The sequence below is a fragment of the Podarcis pityusensis genome (genome assembly GCF_964106645.2).
Source record: "Podarcis pityusensis genome assembly, chromosome: 4".
NCBI lineage: Eukaryota > Metazoa > Chordata > Lepidosauria > Squamata > Lacertidae > Podarcis > Podarcis pityusensis.
Window position 1 is genome coordinate 32,405,617 of NC_138027.1, and position 20,337 is coordinate 32,425,953.

Consider the following 20,337-nt stretch of genomic DNA (forward strand, 5'->3'; position numbering starts at 1 on the left):
GAAAATTGTTGAGTTGGAAGGGACCTTGAGGATCATCTAGTCCAGCCTTTCTCAACCTTGGGTCCCTGGATGTTGTTGAACTACAACTCCCATCATCCCTAGCTAGCAAGGCCAGAGCTCAGGGATGATGGGAGTTGTAGTCCAACAACATCTGGGGACCCAAGGTTGAGAAACACTGATCTAGTCCAACCCCCTGCAATGCAGCAATATACAGCTGTCCCATACAGGGATTGAACCTGCAACCTTGGCATTATCAGTGCCATGCTCTAAGCAACTGAGGTATCTCCCACCCTTCATCCAAAGATCTCAGGGTGGCTCACAAGAATCAGGGATGAACAGAGCTGTAGCCCTGGAGGGCATCTTGTTAGCCTCTCCTGCCTTTGGAAAGGAATGTATACGTCATTCAGGCCTTTAGAGGTTAAAAACAGCTCTTGGTATTATGTTACTGTTGGTTTTGGATTACTTCAAAAATCCTATTTTCAATATATCTTTAACTCAAAATCAACTTACCATCCAATTGAGTTCACGCAGATGATGCTCTTACCCCAGAGTACTCTGCTGGGTGATAAAGTCAGTTTGATGCATTGCTGGAATACAACTGTGAAATAGCTCTATCAGCATGTTTCAAGCAGCTGTGGTCCCTCCAACTGCAAGCAGCAAGTCTCATTGAAAACATGAGATAAGAAGGACAGTTTCACTGTCTTGTGGAAGGTAGAAAAGCCCTGTTGCACTGTCAGAGGGAGGGAAAGCCTGTGTGGTTATGGGCCAAGACTGAAGCATTGCTATAAATGAACTATTGTGAGCATCAGGACAAATTGCTCTGGTTTGCCTCGGATAGATATACTGTACGTGCAGTTTATCAGGCAACACTGTCTCTGTATGCAAAATATCTTTCCCATGAGACCTTGCAAAAAGAAAAGAAAAAAATCAAGTCTTTCTAAGTGCAGTAATTGTGAGCTACTGAGCTATGTAAACTAAAACTTCCCATAAATTCACCAATAAACTAAAGTCTGTGCCTCTATTGTCTGCCTTTTAGCAGATTGTTATACACCACAATTCCTAAGAGGTCTATGCAGTATAGGCCCTGCTTTATAGCTTCACAGAGATAGATAGTAGTGTTCACAATTAGCACTTCATGTATGCTAATCAGCCTGCTTAACACTGTCCAGTTCTAGAACAATGAATCAATGTTCACAAACAGAATAGTACGGAACTAGTGATGAGAGTGCCTTTAAGGATCAGAGCAGATAGCAGCCAGGAAGCATCAGGTCTGCTGAAGTGATAGTCTCCTAACATCTAACAATAATATATTGATAGTGCCCTGCACCCCACCCCAGTCCTATCTGTTATTTGACAGTCTGAATCTGGATCCCTCTATAAGATTTAGTCCATAAAATGCATAACACATTGCAGGTGTAATGTTATTAAGAAAAAAATCTTCGGATGAAGAACACATTATTGCATTTATGTCTTGCCTTTCCGGCAAGTGGCTCATGGCAACCTACTGGTTCTTCCCTTCCTGATTTTATCATCGCAATAATCCTGTAAGGTAGGTTAGGCATAGATAGGTGGGAATTTGAACCTGTCTACCTAGTCCTAGTCAAACACTCCAGTCACTATACCAAACTGGTGCTTGAGAAACAGCAGGAAGGTTAATCAGGTGGAAAGAAGTAAGGAGTAGATAACACACGTCCCATACTCATTTTAGTAGAGATGTGCTTTTTGTGTTTTCAGATTTTTTTGGGCACCAGTTTTGTCTTGCTGGTCTGGCAGCTGAAAAGAGGAAATGAAGTGGATGGGGGGAGTCTCTGGGCTAACCATGATCAGCAGTCACACTGTAAATGTCTATCCAATCAAGGAGGGCACAACAACTGCAGAGGTCTCACTTTGCTCTGCAAATTGTGGCGTCTCGGTGCTTGCAGGCAGCGTGCTTTCTGTCAATCAGTCTGTGACAGATAACACTTGGCTCCACGAGTACTTAATTCCCTCCATGCTCAGTGTGAACTGAACAGAGTAGAAAATCAGTGTCAAGTAAAGGTGAGAAAGCGGGACGGAGAATTTATCCTAATAAATGAAAAGCTAGATGTAAACATAAACACTCTGGCCAAATGCTTAGAAGTTGCAGTGATGTGGTGTGACATGGAGGAGCCTGTGATTGACTTAAAGACTGACATAAATAAAATGACATGATAAAAAAATTACAGGGAGAGGATATTCTTGTAAGGAAAACAAATCTGACCCTGGAAAACCAGAATGGAATTAAGTTTTGAAACAATATAAGAATGAACAAGAGAAATAATATGCCTATGCAGACTACTGATAAAGCATCCTGGTGAAGTAGAATTGGAGAAAGGAAAAAGACTTGACTTGGTGCAGTTTTGCAAGCAAAGGAAAGACAGGCTTGGTGCCATGATGTGTTCCCTGTCCATAAACACATCCCAAAGGGTGTGTGATCTACCTCTGATGTAGATCCAACCATGTGTGCAGCTGCAAAGATGTGACAGGAGGTGGGGTTAGTACAGAGGCGGACTTAGGACAGTGCGACTGGTTCACTTGTACTGGGCGCCAAGCCGAGAGGGCGCCACAGGGGGCACTGCAATAATGATAAACAACGGAAGGCAAGAGGCGGGGTGTGTGTGTCTGAATTTGGCATCCCACAGGGCGCTGCTGAAATTCTAAAGCCAAAAGTCTGCCTCTGGTTTGTAGGTAAACTTCAGAAGACGAACAGCAACAGTGGGGAATGGCAGGGAATCTGTTGAAGGTTCTTGCTGTTCTAGGAAACCTTTACACCAGAAGAAAATTACTTAGCCTCTGTTAATCAAGGAGAGAGCTCAGGCAATGGTATAGCCAAGCATTTTTCAAGGGGAAGAACAATTTATTTAATAGCCTAGAATTGTATTGGCATAAATTGGCACTACTGCATGTGCCACATAATGCCTGTTCCGCTTACGTTTTAACATATGGTTTTGAATTTTTCTTGGTTTTATTATTTTATCTTTTTGTAAACCGCTTTGAGGAGGGTTTTGGGGGTTTTCTACAATCAAGCGGTGTATACGTTTTATTAAATAAATAAATGTGCCACGATGAGGTTTTTAATGAGAAGCTGGCAAGGGCAGGAGGTAAGTAAGCATGGTGGTTTGCATCTGTCTAGAAATAATCCGCAGAAGCTCCTTGGAAAGAAATCACTATATGAATGTACATCTGCATAAGAAAGTAGAAGCTGTGAATGTGGTTGCATATGTCACTTGCTACAGATTTATGTGCAAAAATAAATAAAATCTAAACTTGAGCAGTTTTGGTTGCAGCCTACAACATGTAGACATGCTTCTATATTTACCTATACCTTCTTACCTACTCTTAAGAACCTGATCCTATGAGCTGCTGCAGTAACAATAATTCATAGAATCAGGTAGTAGTTCCTCATAGAGACATATTCTTTCCTATTAGGATTATTTATTAGATTTCTTACCCACCCTTCACCATAAGGTCCCAGGATGGCTTATAACCTTGCTAATATGCAATATTATGACTGGTTAAAATGATTTACAATTTCCTAGTACCAGTGCTTGTACACAAGCAACCATTGGGGCCACTGTGTCAAAACTCTTCCTCACCCTTCCTGGCACAACTGTGCCAGCGTAAATTCCTCTGATGAGGGCAGGCACAGCTAGGAGTCCTCATTCAAAGCATGTCTGGGGGTTGTGCATTTTATATACTGAGAGGTTCTCCAGGTTTTCATTTCAAAGCATGCACCCACCACATTGCAGTGTTCGCAGGATAGTTCTGCAAGTTCCAGTGCAAAGGCAGTAAGTCTTCATGTAATGATGTGGGTTTGGAGAGAGTGCTACTGCAAGATGGGTGGCTTTGTTGGGTGGTACAAGGGACTACTAAAACTAGTTCTCCTTTTTTGAAAAATGGTTGGCTCTGATCACAAGAAATTCAGTGTGTAGCCCGCAAAGAGCAGATTTGTATGGGAGTTGTAGCTGACTAGTCTCAAGGCAACATCTAAAAAAGTCCATTGTCAGCTTTCCTTCAGTAGAAAGGCCAGCTAAATTATCAAGACAAACTCTGAAGACTGCAGGCTTGAAACTGGGCCTTCAGATTAATCTGTTTTGGCTCCTGTGCAAATTCCCTCTTTGAAAAATGGAGCATTAGTACTTGGGTCACAACGTGGCATGAACAGCGATAGGTGGGTTGGGACTTGTCCCTTGAAATCAATGATGTTATATGGAGACTATTCAGTAGGTGCTAGGCGAAAGTACATTTTATACACCTTTGCCAAATCAGATTGGCCTTAAGGCTGGTAAAAGAATAGCAGTTTCACAACAATGAATTGCTGGGGGAAATGTGCTACCTTTTGAAAATGTGATATCTTTAGAAGTATTTCCTTAAGAGAAGGCATTTAGGTCTGGCACACAAAATGAAGAATCATTGTGCTATAAACTAGAAAGGCCGTAAGTGGTTTGCCTTGGTTTTAAAATGACAAAACAGCAGAGCTTTATGACCTTTCCTTACTTAACATGGTTACATCAGTACAAACTATTTTTCTTATGTTAATCCATAGGATCGGGCATTCTGTGTGGTTTCTTTGCATTGGTCGTCACTGTTTTATGTTGTGACTCAAATGTTAGTTTTTTTCTTATGAAAGAGTGAGTCAGGAGTTTAATCCAACAGCAAAGTTTTCATGCTGAGGGTCTTCAGAGTTTGACTTGCTTTTTTGGCTGAATTCTGTTAAGATAAAACTTCTTTGCACTCTGCCTTAAGACTAATAGTATAGCAGAAAAGGTAATTTCCTACATGCAGTGGCGGAGGAAGCCACTCGGGTGCCACCCGGGGGGGGTGAGCCACCCATAGGGGTGGGGTGCACTATGGGGCCTCCGGAGTCTGCCTGCCTCCTCCCACTCAGCCGCCCTACAGCTGGAGGGGAGGCAGCAGGCGGACTGTTTGGGCAACACAGAGCCTGCATGCGCACAAGCCACTGCCTCAGGCCCCGTGGTGAGTGCCGCCCGGCATTTTGTCACCCCCCATCAGTGGTGACACCTGGGGCGGTCCACACCCACCGCACCCCCCTTCCTCCACCCCTGCCTACATGACCTGCCAGGTAAAACTTTTGCAGTTATGAAACTACACTCCTCATTCTGCCAAAATATTTTGGATATTCTGCCATTCCTCATTCTGCCAAGATATATAGGCACTAAACAAGATACACTTCTATAGTGTTCTTCAGCCCTTTGAAGCCTTATGTGGGCTTCTTCAGGGTTCCATTTTACTCCCTATGCTGTTTAACAACTACATGAAACTGCTGAGTGAAGTTATCCAGCATTTTCAATAATATGCTGATGACACACAGCTCTACTTCTTTAGTGTGGCATGGACGTCCTGGACCATTGTCTTGCCTTGATAATGGACTGAATGAGAGCCAACAAACTGAAGTTCAATACAGATAAGATGGAGGCACTGTTAGTGGGCAGTTCCCTAGACTGGATGGATGGGAAGTTGCCTGCTCTTGATGGGGTTACACTCATTCTGAAGGAGTGGGTATGCAGTTTTGGGGTACTTCTAGATCCTTTGCTGTCATTTGAGACTCAGGTGGCTTCAGTGGTGTGTGTTTCATCAACGGTGGTGTTTCATCAACTTCGCCTGGTGGCCCATCTGTGGCCCTATAGCCTAACTTCTGTTGTCTATGCTCTGGTAACCTCTAGGTTAGATTACTGCAGCATGTTATACAATGGAATGAATCTGAAGATGTTTGGGAAACTTCAGCTGGTGCAGAATTCAGTGGCCAGGATGCTTACTGGGGCAAGGCAGCTTGAGCATATAACACCAATCCTGGCCTGACTGCACTGGCTGCCAATTAGTTTCCAGACCCAATTCAAAGTGCTGGTTTTGACCTATAAAGTTTTACATGGTTCAGAACTGCAATACCTCTAGGACCCCCCTCTCCCCAAATGAACCATCCCAGACCCTGTAATCAACATCTGCTCTCCTTTTCTGCCTCCTCCACGAGAGGTCCAAAGAGTGGCATCATGAGAATGAGCCTTTGTATTAGTAGTATTATGTTGTGTACCTCCCTGTGATCTTTGGATGAAGGGCGGTATACAGATTAAATAAATAAATAAATAAAGTTTTTTGTGACTACTAGCAGGAAGTGCCCCAAACTGCCCAGGATTTTTTTAGAAACCAAACAATATTGTGATTGTATAATTGTATGAGTTTGGGCCTGTCATACCAAAAATTAGATGAATTCAAATCAAAGTCACATTTTGGTTCAGCATCTTGAATCAAAATGGTGCCTGGCATCCAAATGTCAACAAAAACTGCCCCCCACCACAGGAACCCTTGTGCCAGGCTTGGCGATGATATCTCAAAAGGCAGCTGGATCTATGCCAAAAAGCAGGCAAGTCACACCAAAGTGATGTTTCAGTTCACGGTCTTGATTCAATGTCCAAATATTGACAGACACCCCTCTCCCCGCCACCTTGAGAACTCTTGTACTGAGTTTGGCAACAATAGCTCAAGTAGCATCCCAACCTATAGATAAAAAACCAGACAAATCACTTTTTAAAAAAAATATGGTAGATGTAAGTGGACCTTTGCCAAAGCAGGCTCCTTAGTACAGAACTCTTCTTGCAATTATTAATCATTGTTGATAACAATAGAATGAATATATTTTTAAAGGGCAAAATCATGTTTTTTGCGTGGGATTCTCACTGTTGTAGCACTGTTGATGAAAGAAGCTACATTAGCAAAAGAAATTTTTTATGAGCAAATACTAAAGCACAGAACTTGGTCCCATACTAGATCCATAGTCCCACACTCTGAATTAATTTGCCCTTTAAAAATATAAATGTCTGCTGAAACATGACGGTTGAAAGCCTTTCTGTATTTAAAAGAAGTTATGTAAATTTCAACGTAGATCAAAATTTGACTATAAATTTGGCTATATATAATTTCCTTAGAAATAACTGGCTTGCTGGACTAGATAATGCACACTTAACAATGGTTCATCCAGTGAAACAAAATCGTACGTTTATCTGCTTCTAGTCCTGCACAGAAGATCTGGAACTTGACAGAAAGGGAAGCAGCAGTGCAAGGGATGATCTGTGTGTGAATTGACCGACTCTAAAGTACTATTCTGGGAGGTGAGAAGGAGGTGAAATTGTTCTCTAGTCGGGCAGAAAATACCTTTGGACCATGAAAAGCACTCTAGGTGGGGAAAAGTGCATGAAAAGTGTGTCAAAATGAGAGTTATGAACAGAGTCAATACAAAACCATGGGTAAAATCTGTTCAATTTAATGGAACATTAATTTGACATTCTGGACTGGATATTTCATAGGGCTTTTATTGAGAAGTGCAACTCAGGAGTGGGCCAGACCAATTTAGACATTTTAGTGATATTTTTAAAGAAACGCCAATAAACTCCCACTCCGCTACCATTCTTTCTGCATTAAAATGCTAGTTTCAGATTCAGACTTTGCATGCATGTCATACAAGTTGTCATTTATTTATGAAATTTCTAGCTTGTTCTTCATTAAAATAATTCCAGAGTTGGGTACAATATAATAAAATAATAAAACCAAAAGTATATTAAAAAATCAATATGGTACTGTAGTAACAAGCAGCGAAGGCAAGCTTGTCCATCTCTACCAATGAACAGTTAGCCAAAGACCTTGGCAAATAAATATACATTTAACTGACACTGGAAACCATCATAGTCGGCACCAGTCAAACCTGGGAGGGCATTCTATTATTGGAGTGCCATTATTGACCATGCCCTCTCATGTACAGTGGATGTTCAGCAGATGCTGTATAGTTAAGGGGGCATCTCTGCCTGATTATAACATATGGGCAGGTCTTGAGACCTGTAGGACTTTATATGCCCAAACATGCTCAGTAGCAAATGGTGCTGCTCCTTCAGAATGGGTATAATATGTTATTGGCAAGTTGTCCAAGTTAACAGCCTACCCACCATGTTCTGCACTGACTGTAGCTTCCAAACCAAGCCGAAAGACAGCACCATGAAGAGCACATTGCAGTAATCCAGTCATGAAGTTACCAGTGCGTGGATCATTTTGGCCAAGAACAGCCATAGGTGATGTACCGGCCAAAGCTGGTTAAGGTTACTTAACCTCTGTCAACAATAATGGATATAGAAGTACAGTGGTACCTCTGGGTGCGAATGGAATCCATTCCAGAGCCCCGTTCGCATCCTGAGCAGAACGCAACCCGCATCTGTGCGGGTCATGATTTGCCGCTTCTGCGCATGCACATGATGTCATTTTGAGCGCATGCGTGAGCGGCGAAACCCAGAAGTAACGCATTCCGTTACTTCTGGGTCACCGCGGAGCGTAACCTGAGAACGCTCAACCTGAAGCAACTTTAACCCGAGGTATGACTGTACCTCCAAACTATGTGCCTTTTCCTAAAGGGGGAGTGCAGCCCCATCTAGAACAGTTTTCTACCCATCCACAGTGAGCTATGGACAGCTGGGTTCTACAGTAAGCTCGCAACTTGGCGGGGGTTCCATTCCAGTCACACCTAAAGCCAAAATCGTGTATTGTCAATGGCAGACACGATTGCCAAATTTATTTTTCCTGGATCCTGGCCCTTTGTGATTTCTTTTTCTTTTTTGCCACACCCGTTAAGCTTAATGTGCATAAGTTAAATGCACATAGATTTCAGGGTTACTATGGTTGTTGTAGTCCTCTGGACCCAATGTCGATTTCTTGAGGAGAGGGCAAACTACTACCTCCCTAAGGACACCAGGCTCCCACCTCTCCCACAAGGGTACATTAACCACATATTGGACTTGCCTTGCCAATTCTATCAGGCTTGCTCAGTAATTCATGGGAGTGATAATTAGGGAGCTGCAGCTTCTCAGTGCAGACTCACATAGAGTGCATTGCTGTAAAAACTATCAATGGCTACTAGTCCCAATGACTATATTCTACTCCACTTGTGGAATCAGCATGTTTCTGAATACTGGGAATCACAGGTGGGGAGAGCGCTAAGGTTTTCTGCTTATGGGCTTCTGTTCTGGTTGGCCACCTGTGGGAACAGTGTTGGAATAGATGGGCTCTTCTTGTGTGCTTCTGAGTGCCGTTAGGTATTCCTCTTTAGGGTGAATTTTGTGCAGAACACAAGATTTCAGCTGTCTAGTTAAGTGATTTATTTTATTGAAATTCTGTTTCTTAGTTTGCTTCTAGTACTAGGACTCACCAAAGGGCACAGAATTCCTATATGCCTAGATTTGTGTTTATTATTGTTATTCGCCTGTTTCCACATTTCTTTTCTCAAGCTTACAAGTTGATTTTGTGTGCACATGAAACTTGCTTCTTGGGAAAACTCAACTGGAAACTGCAGGAAAGGGCAACCTCTGGAATTTTTTACTATTGGACTTCCTCCTGCTGGACCGAGGGGATTATTATCTGTTCTGAACTGGCATCTAATAAGTTGAGGAAGACAACCAACAGATAAGACGAAGGGACCCAGCTGTTTTCATCTAGCCATGGAGAGAGATGTACAGTATTGCCCCAGGCCAAGCAGGAAAAACATTTTTTAACTAATTGGTTGCATTTGGCTTTTATTTTTAGATGTAGTGTTGTGGTAACAATAATATCAGCATTTGGTATTTTTCAAAGTATGTTGCAAATTCTGTTAAATTGTCTTTGTTTAAATCCTTTTCTGTTCTCATTGAAAGGATTGCCTTTCTGACAAGAGTAGCGGCACTTTAGAACACTCTCATATCATTTTGTAGTATTAAATGAAAATATATTTGGATAAAAATGAAAAATAGAAATCGGGTTTTACTTCTTTATGTCCATTGCTTTGTAGTAGAATATCTTTTTTTTTTAAAATAATGTTTATTAAAATTTTCAAAAATACAGAAAGTAAAAAGTTAAAATACATTCAGAACCTTATTTTCATATATCCACTTTCTGGGACTCCCCCCTTCCCCCACCCCTATCATATTCCTGTTTCATATTGTTGGCTCCACAAGCTCTCAATTCTGATTAGAAACTTAATTTGTTTAGACCATTGTTCGAATTTAAAATTTCTACACTCCTCATCAATACCCTTAATAAAAAGCCAAAAATTTCTTTCCCAGGGCCCACCCCATTTTTATTCCACAATTTCCCTTTTTTTTTTAATAATAAAGACACCCCACATAATAGAAATATCAGAAATAAGAAATAAAAGATATAATAGATGAAACAAAACCAGTTCAAAAAAAAGAAATTGACAAGCCTTTGGATTTTAGTTCTCCCCCTCTGTCCCCGGTTTAATTTCCCCCTGACCACCAAACCATGTTATCCGCCTGGAATTCTTACAATCCATAAATCGCCTATTTTCCCCCAACTCCTTGCTGGTTTTTTTTGTTTTGTTTTTTTTCCTTTCATAATTATTTTTTAAAACACTTAGCTTCAGATCTTTAATAAAGCTCCCCCCATTGTTCTTTCCAAATTGTAGTCCAGTTTCCTCTTGTTCCGCTGCTGAAACGTTCTAATTCAGAAGCTTAGTAAGTCTGCAGGGATTATTGTTATTCAGGAACAAAAACTTGCGTTCAGTCCCTTCCTTTCTTCAATAGAAAATTCTATTGTCTCCTTTAGCTGTACACCCTGTAGACAAAATATTATTTCCGTTTTGCAGCTTTCCCAGAAGATAACCAGTTCTATAAAATTCCAATGGTATTTTTCCACTTACGACCATCTTTGTAATGTCCCGAAACTCCTCTAGGGGGATTGTTGTAACTTTGTTTTCTCTAGTCCAAAAGTCCGATTGTTATCCATGTTTTCGCCATTTTGTATCCAAGTTTTAAAAAGTTGTAGCAAATTGTAACAAATTTAGCCAGCAAAGTTCTCATAATAAAATCCTCTCTGCTTTCCGACTTTGACAGCTACTTTGACAGCTGTCAAAATCTCCGACTCTTTTCACCAGGCTCTCTCTTCAATCACCCCGGTTCCCGGGGGGGGGTTACGTTTCTTCTCCCTCAATTCGTCCTCCAGCACAGTTCTTATAATTTCCCATCGTGGAATTCTTAGTTTTTATCAGCAATACAAATCTTTTTGGACCTTGGTTTCCCCGTCCTTGTCTTAGAAGGTTTACAATAGGGGGGGGACTGACTTCCTTTTTGGATCCCCCCCCGCTCGTGTCCAAATCGAAAGGAAATTCTTTTTTTTTTCCTCCTTTTAAACCCAGTTTCCAAATTACTCACGGGTTGTTGTTAAAAAGTCCGAATTTTCAATGGAAGAAGTCAGCGCTCTCCGCCGGATGGCATGCGGCTGCGCTCGGCAGGGATAGCAGAGGACTCAAAGCACCACGCTTCTCCCCGGCACCCGATCCGTAGCCTTTAAAAAGGCTCCTTCACGAGTCGGGAGGGCGCTGACGGTGCCAGCCGAGTCTCCATGTCCACGGCCCTCGTGGCCGTGGTTTTTAAGGGTCCCCGCATCGCCGGTGCGGTAGGACCCAGCCCCTGCCGAGCAGGCTCCCTCCGGAGCTCGGAGGGAGTCCGCCATTCGGCGATGGCGCCAACCCGGAAGTCTCTGCTTTGTAGTAGAATATCAATCTGCCTTAAAGTTTCATACCCAGAACAGAAAGATCTCTGCTACTGATTACCAACAGGACAAGCTTTTTCCTTTGACAGGATACCTGTGTATCTGCCCAGTTCTGCTATAGTCTCAACCCTTTGCCATTTCTGCTTTTCTAAACTGAACTTTGAAAAATATTCAACTGAAATTAGAGTGGCTGCTCTAAAGATTTCTCATATCTGAAAGGGAATATTATATATCAGTTAGCAAGGAAGTTACAGGATTTGGTATTTATGAAGGCACTTATGCTTCCATAAATAATTTTATTAATTGAAAATGCAATGCTGCTTCCTGTTTTCCAAGGGATGTCTGGAATTCTAGTGATATTTCATGTAAGGTTGTTGAAGAAGTTTGCATACTTTGTGTTGAATTGGGGAGAATGTACAGTCATGCCTAGTCTATAAGATTGATTTGTAACCAACAAAGGGAATGTCTACTTATGAGACACAAATCAATGTAACCAGGCTGTGAAAGTGCAGACAGAGATGTGAGAAAATTATTTGATCATTAGTCTTTCTTGGAAAAGAAAGGGGACCAAATTACCTCATTTGCATGTATACTTTTCTACTAAAATCAATCGGGCATATGCCTACATATCCAAGAAAAGAATTTAGCTCTGATTCTAGGAGATTTCAAAATAATGTATATTAGAAAAGGGCTGCACTGACTTCAGTTTTGTGCAGTCTACTTTTTCTGGACTCACCAAGGGTTATTCACATGTTTTAAGTGTACAAAGCAAGAGAGCGCTGCCAAGTTTTCTTAAAAATTAAGACATAGGTAATCTGTGTTACGTTGTCCTGAATATGTACTCTTGCTTAACAATATGACAAATGCTTTGCTATCTCAGAGCAAGGTACAGGTCGTATGGAACCATGACACTAGGTGGTCAGATGGAAATTGGCCATTGGTTGGCCATTTGAACTAAATGAAAAGTTCAGCATTTTCTCAGGGAAAGTTCAGTAAACTGTGTGTGAGGCGTTGTTTGATCTCAGATATGAGCCCGTGTTACTTCATAATTGTTGGTGCCATAGTGTGTCTATTCTCTAAATATAGAATTCTGTCATTTTACGAAGAACTCACTCTATGTGAAAATATCTATTTTTCACATTTGGTATTAAAATGACATGTGTGAATGTTGTTACTGTGGGGTAAAATGCAGAAAATAATTTAATGTACATTCCCAGCCAATGTAGGTTTTATATTTGCTTGGTTCAAATTTAAATCAATTTAATCCTCAAGTATGTAAAAGTCCTTACATTTCTTTCTAATCTGATCTGGAAATATTATTTGATGCCTAAAGGCTTATCTTCACATGTGACTATATCAATTCTATTCATTTCATATGTTTCTTTTTGTGTTTGCTTTGCTTTTCTGTGCATTCCTGTAGCTAGGTATGTCAACACAGGTGCATTTGTTCAAAAATTCCTCAATTTGTTCCACTACCTTTCCTTTAGGAAAGTATTGTTATTGCAATGGCTCATCAGAAAAAGCGAAATATACAATTCATTTAAACTACTTCCAAAATATAAGTATAGTCCCCAACACTTAATTTTTGTTGTGTATTTCTCACATTGCTTGTTTTTAACTAATCTGGTGAATTAGTTAGGCGGGAGATGGACATACGTGGCTTAATTATTTAATATTTATGTGCACTGGTTCGGTTGTGGCAAATTTACTCTTCTTCTATACCAGTCCTTGGATCAGTTTAGGCACATATTACTAGGTTAACAAGGCTGGCACAAACAAGGCCTCCTTATTTCACCTAGATTTTTAAACAAATAATAGCAGTTTCTTGAAGCAATTGGGCTCACATCCAGCTCAGCTAAAATTACTGCTGTATATATATTATATACCAGTCATACTGTTTTCATTATCTTTTCTTTTCTTTTCTTCTCTCTGTTTCTTTCCCTCTCTCGTGGTTGGTGAATGTTAGAACTGAGACAGAGCTATCCAAAGCACTTGCTCCCAAGTGTCAAACACAGAGAGTATTTACCCCTGGGTAAACTTTGTGTCATGATCTTTTAAGTTAAGAATCTTTGTGTCAAGAATTGCTGTTATATAATACATGTTGTCGTCTGGAGTGAGGCACAGTTGTGCATATTTATCTGGTTTACTTTGCAGTGCGTCATTTCAAGTGGCGGAAAACATAGTACGGGAAATTGTGTACTTATTTTCGTGACTTATGCAACTCCCAAGTAGAATATGTTCTTGACACCAGATAGTAAAGCAGAATAAGCTGCAAGTTTCGTTTTCCAGATGCAGTGATGTTTCTTGCCTACTTGAAGTCAGTTCAGTCGGCTTTGCAAACTTTTGTCCAAAGTTTTGTTTTGACTTATTGCTATGCAGCTTTCAAGACTATTTACAGAACTAGCAACTGAAGCAAGAAATAGAGGATCCTAGGTTGGGGCTGAATTAAAGATTACACTACATATGTTGTAGTGCAGAGCCGGGGTACCTCCTGCCATGCAACTATCTAATGTAATTAATTAGAATGCTGCCATGGAGAAAGCTGTGGGCCTCATTAAAATTTCCCCACATGTTTAGAACAGGATGGCATTTCCTTTTTCATATGATAGGGAAGCTATATTTGAGGGTTTTAAAAAAAAAAAAAAAAAAGTAATTGGAACAGAATAATTGTATGCAGAAAAGAGGAAAGGATGTCTGTGTCCCTGTCTCCATGCTATCTCTTTCTGGTTCTGGGATTTTAGGTATTGGGACTATAAAGATAAAGGTACCCCTGACCATTAGGTCCAGTCGTGGACGACTCTGGGGTTGCGGCGCTCATCTCGCTTTATTGGCTGAGGGAGCCAGCATGACTAAGCTGCTTCTGGAAAACCAGAGCAGCGCACGGGAACGCCGTTCACCTTCTCACCGGAGCGGTACCTACTTGCACTTTGTATCTACTTGCACTTTGACGTGCTTTTGAACTGCTAGGTTGGCAGGAGCAGGGACTGAGCAACAGGAGCTCACTCTGTCGCGGGGATTCGAACCTCCGACCTTATAATCGGGAAGCCCTAGGCTCAGTTGTTTAGACCACAGCGCCACCTGCAACCCTGGAAATCAGCACAAAATGTTACTATGAGGTTCAGAGGCTGCATTTCATTCTGGTTGCAGACAAGTTGTGGAATAAAAAAATATATAAAGTACAAAAAAGTTCAACAACTTTGTCCGGATTTGCAGTTTGGCAGATATGGCAACTCTGCCATAGTAAATAAACAAAAGAGCTATGTGCACCCATAATATTATTCAACAAAAGACTTACGGCTCTGTGAAAAAGAATGTACTTATTAGTATATAAGAGAAACAATTTGAACCAAAAAAAAAAAATGCTGTGTTACAGGTGTGAGCTGCTTTCAGCTCAACTTTGTTTGAAAAGCAGCATATTGTATATTAAATCAACTCAAAAAAGAACTGTCTTGTCCTCAAGAGTTCTGCATTAATTTAGAGATTGATTGTGCAGTACCGTGTATGTTTGCTCAAAGGTAAATCTTACTTGTGGGTAAGCGCTGCTGTATTCACGGGCTTATCTTATTCAATGCATAGGAATGGAAAACAATTTGACAGTGTGGAGGTAGCATTAGTTAAGTAACTTGTAGACCTTTGTGTAGCAAGTGACTAACCAGTCTTCTTATTCATCTTCTTTTAAAAAATTCCCCATAGCTCAAAATATGATAGTATATAGTCTTATCCTTTGCTTCTGAGGAGTGTAAGGCAGAGCTTTAAAAATGTTACCATTACTTTCTTCGGTGAGGCATTGAAAGTCATATGAGACAGCATATACAGTATGTATGTCTGGGAGGAAGGCAGATTTTGTACCTGAAAATGTCTTGCTATTATTAGATGTTCAGTTACCAGGGGGTATGTAAGACAACTGAAGCTCTGTTTTTAACAGAGACATTATTCATGCTACTTGTAACAGTAACCACCTCCAAATGAAACACAGACAAAAGTCTGGAGAAATCAATGTCAGCGGAGTACAGCCATTCTCCTGATACCTTCTGCCTCTCATGTAGAGCTCTCGGGTTATTGAGACTGGAGATTACTTCTAATTCTGGATCTCTTGAAGTCTTCAAAACTCAATAAAATGATGCATCTCTCAGTGGCTTTCTGTTGGAGAGATTCTGTCTGCAGGAGCTGCAGCTATAGATTGAAGTCAGTTCTTTTAACATTAGTCCTTTGTTACAAAAAGTGAGGCTGAAGCAGAATTATCAATGCTGGGTGCTACCCAACTAATACATACTTAGAGTAGAGACATGGTTTTCAGTGGGTCTACTCTACTCTGAGTATGACAGATCTCCACTGTTGGAGGCAGTATGTTTCTGAATACTAGTTGGAAACCGTAGGAGGGGATAGGGCTGTTGTGTACATCTCCTTGCAAGATTCCCAAAGACATCTGATTGATCACTGTAAGAACAGGATGCTGGGCCACATGGGCGACTGGCCTGATCCAGCAGGCTTTTCTTATATTACCAACTGTGTATTTTCACAGTTAGTGCTGTGGTGAGAGACTGTAGTCAGAATAACAAGTAACTCTTCTATAGTTAGTATATTTTACATACTTTTGCTAACAGCTGTTCATATCTGGAGTAGCTTTGAACCTCCTTCACAATAAAGTAGTTTGTTTATAACTTCTAGAGCAGTGAGTTTTTCTAGTCAGCACCCCTGAATATTTCCCTGTAATTAACTTGGTTGAAATGTGAGGTTTAGATTAGAGTGACCTGTTAGATCTACACGACAAGTGAATTTGCACCTAACCCGATATAAAAATCTACACTGGGATCTGCTGCCTGTGGTGGTCACTTCACCTTGCCTCATGGGTGGGCCATCCCGGTCTGATGGTATGGGAACGAAAAGTTATGTGATGTGAAGCAACAGGTTCTTCTTCACTCCTAACTGTGGATCCTGAGAATAAAGAGAAGGTTTGCTAGGCATACAAGAATGTAATTTTGCATAAAGTTTGCATATACTAATTTTATATGTATGTTGATGTAATATAAGTTGGATTGTGAACAACAATCCAATTCACAATAATGTGAATAACAACTGATAATTTCTCCAGGAAGAGGAAATTGTGCAGATTTCCTGGTGTGTGGGTGGGTGGGTGTAATCCCCAAGAGGCTTTGAGCAATGTGCATATCTCAACTTTATTTTGTATAAGCATTGGGCAGTATGCACATCTTCTGGTTAATGGGTCAGTAGGTCTTGAGAACTGTGCATATGTCACAATTGTTTTGTACATTCTCTGGGTGAAACACTTGGAGTACTTCAAAATAATATCATAATTTTCATCCATCTCTTATGCAGTGAAGATAATCTCTATGTGACCTCAGAGAATATGCAGAAAGCAGCATTATATAAAGGGAATTTTGTATTGATGCTTGACATATTATCTCTGCAAGTTATGTTGAGGAATAGTAATAAATAACCAGGAGCACCCAGCAGGGAGGTTGTTCATATAGTTCAGTGGTAGCAAATAGTTTGTAAACTATTTGCTGAATACTGGAGCTAAGGGTCAAGTTACATGGGGGGTGCGCACGCTTAAGCTGGCAACTTTCGTTGGAAAAGTAGCCATGTGAAGCACTAAACTGGAATGTGCTCCTGATCCAAATCAGGGCCCCACACGGTTCCCACCAAAACTGCTTCCCAGGCTGCTACTTTCCCCCAAAGTACAGATGCTACAAGCAGCACCTTTAGGAGCAAATAGCAGACATGGGGATCTTGTGGTTGTTGTTGGAGGAGGAAATGAGCCTGGGGTCCCAATCCAGATTTGAAGCATGTTCTAGATGGGGGCCCATAGTTGTTTTCCCTTTACAATTAAGATAGCACACGTTTCAAAAAGCGTGAATAACATGATGTGTAGTTTGGCCCTAAGATGCTGTTGAAATTGAGATAGCAGCAAAGTATCAGTAAATTGAACTAGTTTTCAGAAAATAGACCCGTCATTTTCTTCTAATGTTGTTTTTGTTGTTGTTTTCTGCTTCTTGAAAAATAATGTCCTCTTCTCATGCTTCAGTTGACATATCTGTGATTTTGAACAGATTTGGAAAAATCACCAATATTTTGACAGGGTTCCTTGGCAATGAAATGTTCCTAAAACTCATTTGTCATAACTAGCCAAAGCAATGGATTGGATGGATACATTGTTGTGACACAGCCAATTTCTCCTCATTTTCACAATCTTTGGTGATTTTAGGTGGTGGCAACTCTCCTTCTAGTAGCAGCAGCTCTTTGTGGAATTGTGCTATCTCTGCATGAAGAAGTTTCATTCTCTGCCCTTCGGACACTTTACCAAAGTGCTCTCTCTGTATTAAAGCAGCTGCACATGGACCACACATGGATCAGCCAACAGGGACTGCAATCTATTGTCTGCCTGCTCAGCCAGAGGGTGACTTAGAACTTTTCAGCTTATCTGAAGTGTGAATAAACTTTTTTTTTAAGAAGTAAAGAACCATTAGCTAGTCATTATTTGGGTCATATTTTCCTGCAAGGAGGACAAACAGGAAGATTGAGTCTTAAACTAGAACCCTTTTCTTATCAACCAAACCCTCTGAATGAAGAGCTTTCTCAAGATCTAAAGTAAAGAGCATCTCATGCTCTTATGAATTCTTTTCTTCCAAGCCTATTGCTTACTCCAACTGGCCTTGTTTACTAACAGTTGGACACATGCCACTTCAGTGCCTATTGCTATCTAGGAATCTCAAGTCATGTGCTGTTTCATCTTTGGACCTGGCCTCTGATCCTGCCTGACCCTTTCATCCTTGGTGTCATGGCCCTAATCCTTCTCCTGTTTGATATGCACTTGGATTATGTCTGCCTTCCTTCCTGCATGGACTGATTCCTCTGGCTTTTCACCCCTTCACCTACATTTATAAATGAATGCTCACCCAGCTATTGGAAATGCCTTAGTAACATTAATAACAGATTGCATCATAGGGTATTAAAGGAAGTTGGAGATGTGATCTCAGATTATCTGTCATAGTTTTCTTTTTTTCTTTTTTTGGAAAATGAGTGAAGTGCCACAAGATTCAAGGCAGACAAATGTCCCCAACTTTTAAAAGGCAATGGGGAACAGGATCCAGGCAACTACCCACTGGTCAGCTTGACATCCATACTTGGAAAGGTTCCAGGACAGATAATTAAGCAGCAAATCTATGAGGGTTTTTTTTTGGGGGGGGGGGGAGGCAGAACACTTTGATCACAAAGAGCCAGCATAGGTTTCTCAAGAACAACTCGTGGCAGACCAACCTTATCCCTTCAATTTTTATACAATTACTAGCCTTCTAGAATGACATAGATGCAGTATATCTGGATTTTAGCAAGACATTTGGCATGGTTTCCCCATGATCTTATCAGCAAGCTAATAAAATGTGGACTTAATGATAGTACTGTTACATAGATTTGTGGATGGTTGATTAACCATACCATACTTATCAAACTGGAGAGAAGTGATGTGGAGTGTCATGAGATTCTGCCTTGGGTGCTCTTTAACATATTTATTAATGGCTAGAATGCCATGTCCTTAGAGGGCATAAAAAGTTTTGTCAGGGATTGATTTAAATTTATTAGTTACACAAATGAAAAAGTGCTTTGAGTATGTCCTGTATGTGAGGCAAATCACTTTGTACTGTAATTTGCTCCTTGTCGATCTTCTTTTTCTTCAGTGTATACTACTGTGAGGCATGTTGATGGAAAACAGGAAGTGATTAATGCTCAGGGAGGTGTTTGGTTATTTTATATTTGGTTCGGTTGTATTTTACTTTCATTTATATTTCTCTACATAAAAATCAATAAAAATGAAATAAAGGGAATGAAGGGGGTGCTCATAAAATTTGCAGATCGCACCAAATTATGTGAGGGCTTAGAATACAGAAACTGAAACTCAAGATGGTCTTAACAGAATGGAGAACCTGGCCAGTACTAGAAACAGAGATAATGTAAAGTGTTTCATTTAGGTAAGGAGAATCAAATGCACAGACACAGGATGGGTGACACTTTGCTTGGTAACAATACCCATGACAAGGATAATGAGTCAGCAGTGTGGTGTGGTAGCTAAAAAGTATAATGCAATTCTAGATTGCATCAACAAAAGTATAGGGTTGTATGCAACTTAGCACTAAGGTCAACGGAGATTTCTCCTTGTGCAATGGAATGTTCTCCCTCTCTCCTATGCACCCTCTAAATCTGTTTTGAAGACTCAAGAGCAAATTTGGGGAGGAAACGGGTTGGGATCCTGTTGCGCTAGTGCTAATCCTTGCGCTAGCACCACTATTTTGCAGCTAAGTAAAGTTAGTCACTCAAAAGAGCTATTGTGGCTTATTGAGGTCAATCTGTGACATGTGCATCGTAAAGGAAACGTTGTTGCTCCTTTCCATCTAAATGCCTTGAACTCTAGGAATTGTTAGGCAGCTAATACTATTGGACCATAGTCCTCGGAGCTCTCAGAGCACAGTTTACTGGGCTACTGATTCTTCCAAGTGAGCTTTTAAATTCAGATCCATAGGTAGGCTATGCCTAATGCTAACCCTCCTGTGCTGATGAGGGCTAGCCATGTAAAGGACACTGTTACTGAAATTGGGAATATAAAAGGTAAAGATCCGTAACTTTCTGAGCTAGCTAGTACAGTCCTTCAAAATTGATTTTTTTAGGGAATAGAAAAACAATAATTTTCCAGAAGCTTCTGAATAAATACTCTGTCCCTTGTCCTTGTTTGACCTCTAGGAACTGAAAATTCATTTCATCGTAACAGAG

At 40.7% G+C, this 20,337-nt stretch overlaps 1 protein-coding gene and 1 long non-coding RNA gene across 20 annotated transcripts in view; one reads left to right on the forward strand and one right to left on the reverse strand.

Annotated features, from left to right (window-relative positions):
- The window catches only part of ZBTB20 (zinc finger and BTB domain containing 20), a 622,933-nt gene that overhangs the window by 540,064 nt on the left and 62,532 nt on the right, over positions 1-20,337 (forward strand). The window contains exon 9 of one of the 18 annotated variants that reach the window (XM_081004306.1): positions 7,045-7,142. The exons of the other annotated variants lie outside the window; for them this stretch is intronic. The gene's annotated coding sequence lies outside the window, so the exon portion shown is untranslated. The remainder of the gene's footprint in view (positions 1-7,044; positions 7,143-20,337) is intronic. 18 annotated transcript variants of the gene reach the window in all.
- Positions 1-20,337, reverse strand: part of LOC308476610 — a 144,510-nt gene that overhangs the window by 15,402 nt on the left and 108,771 nt on the right. The gene's annotated exons all lie outside the window — the stretch shown is intronic.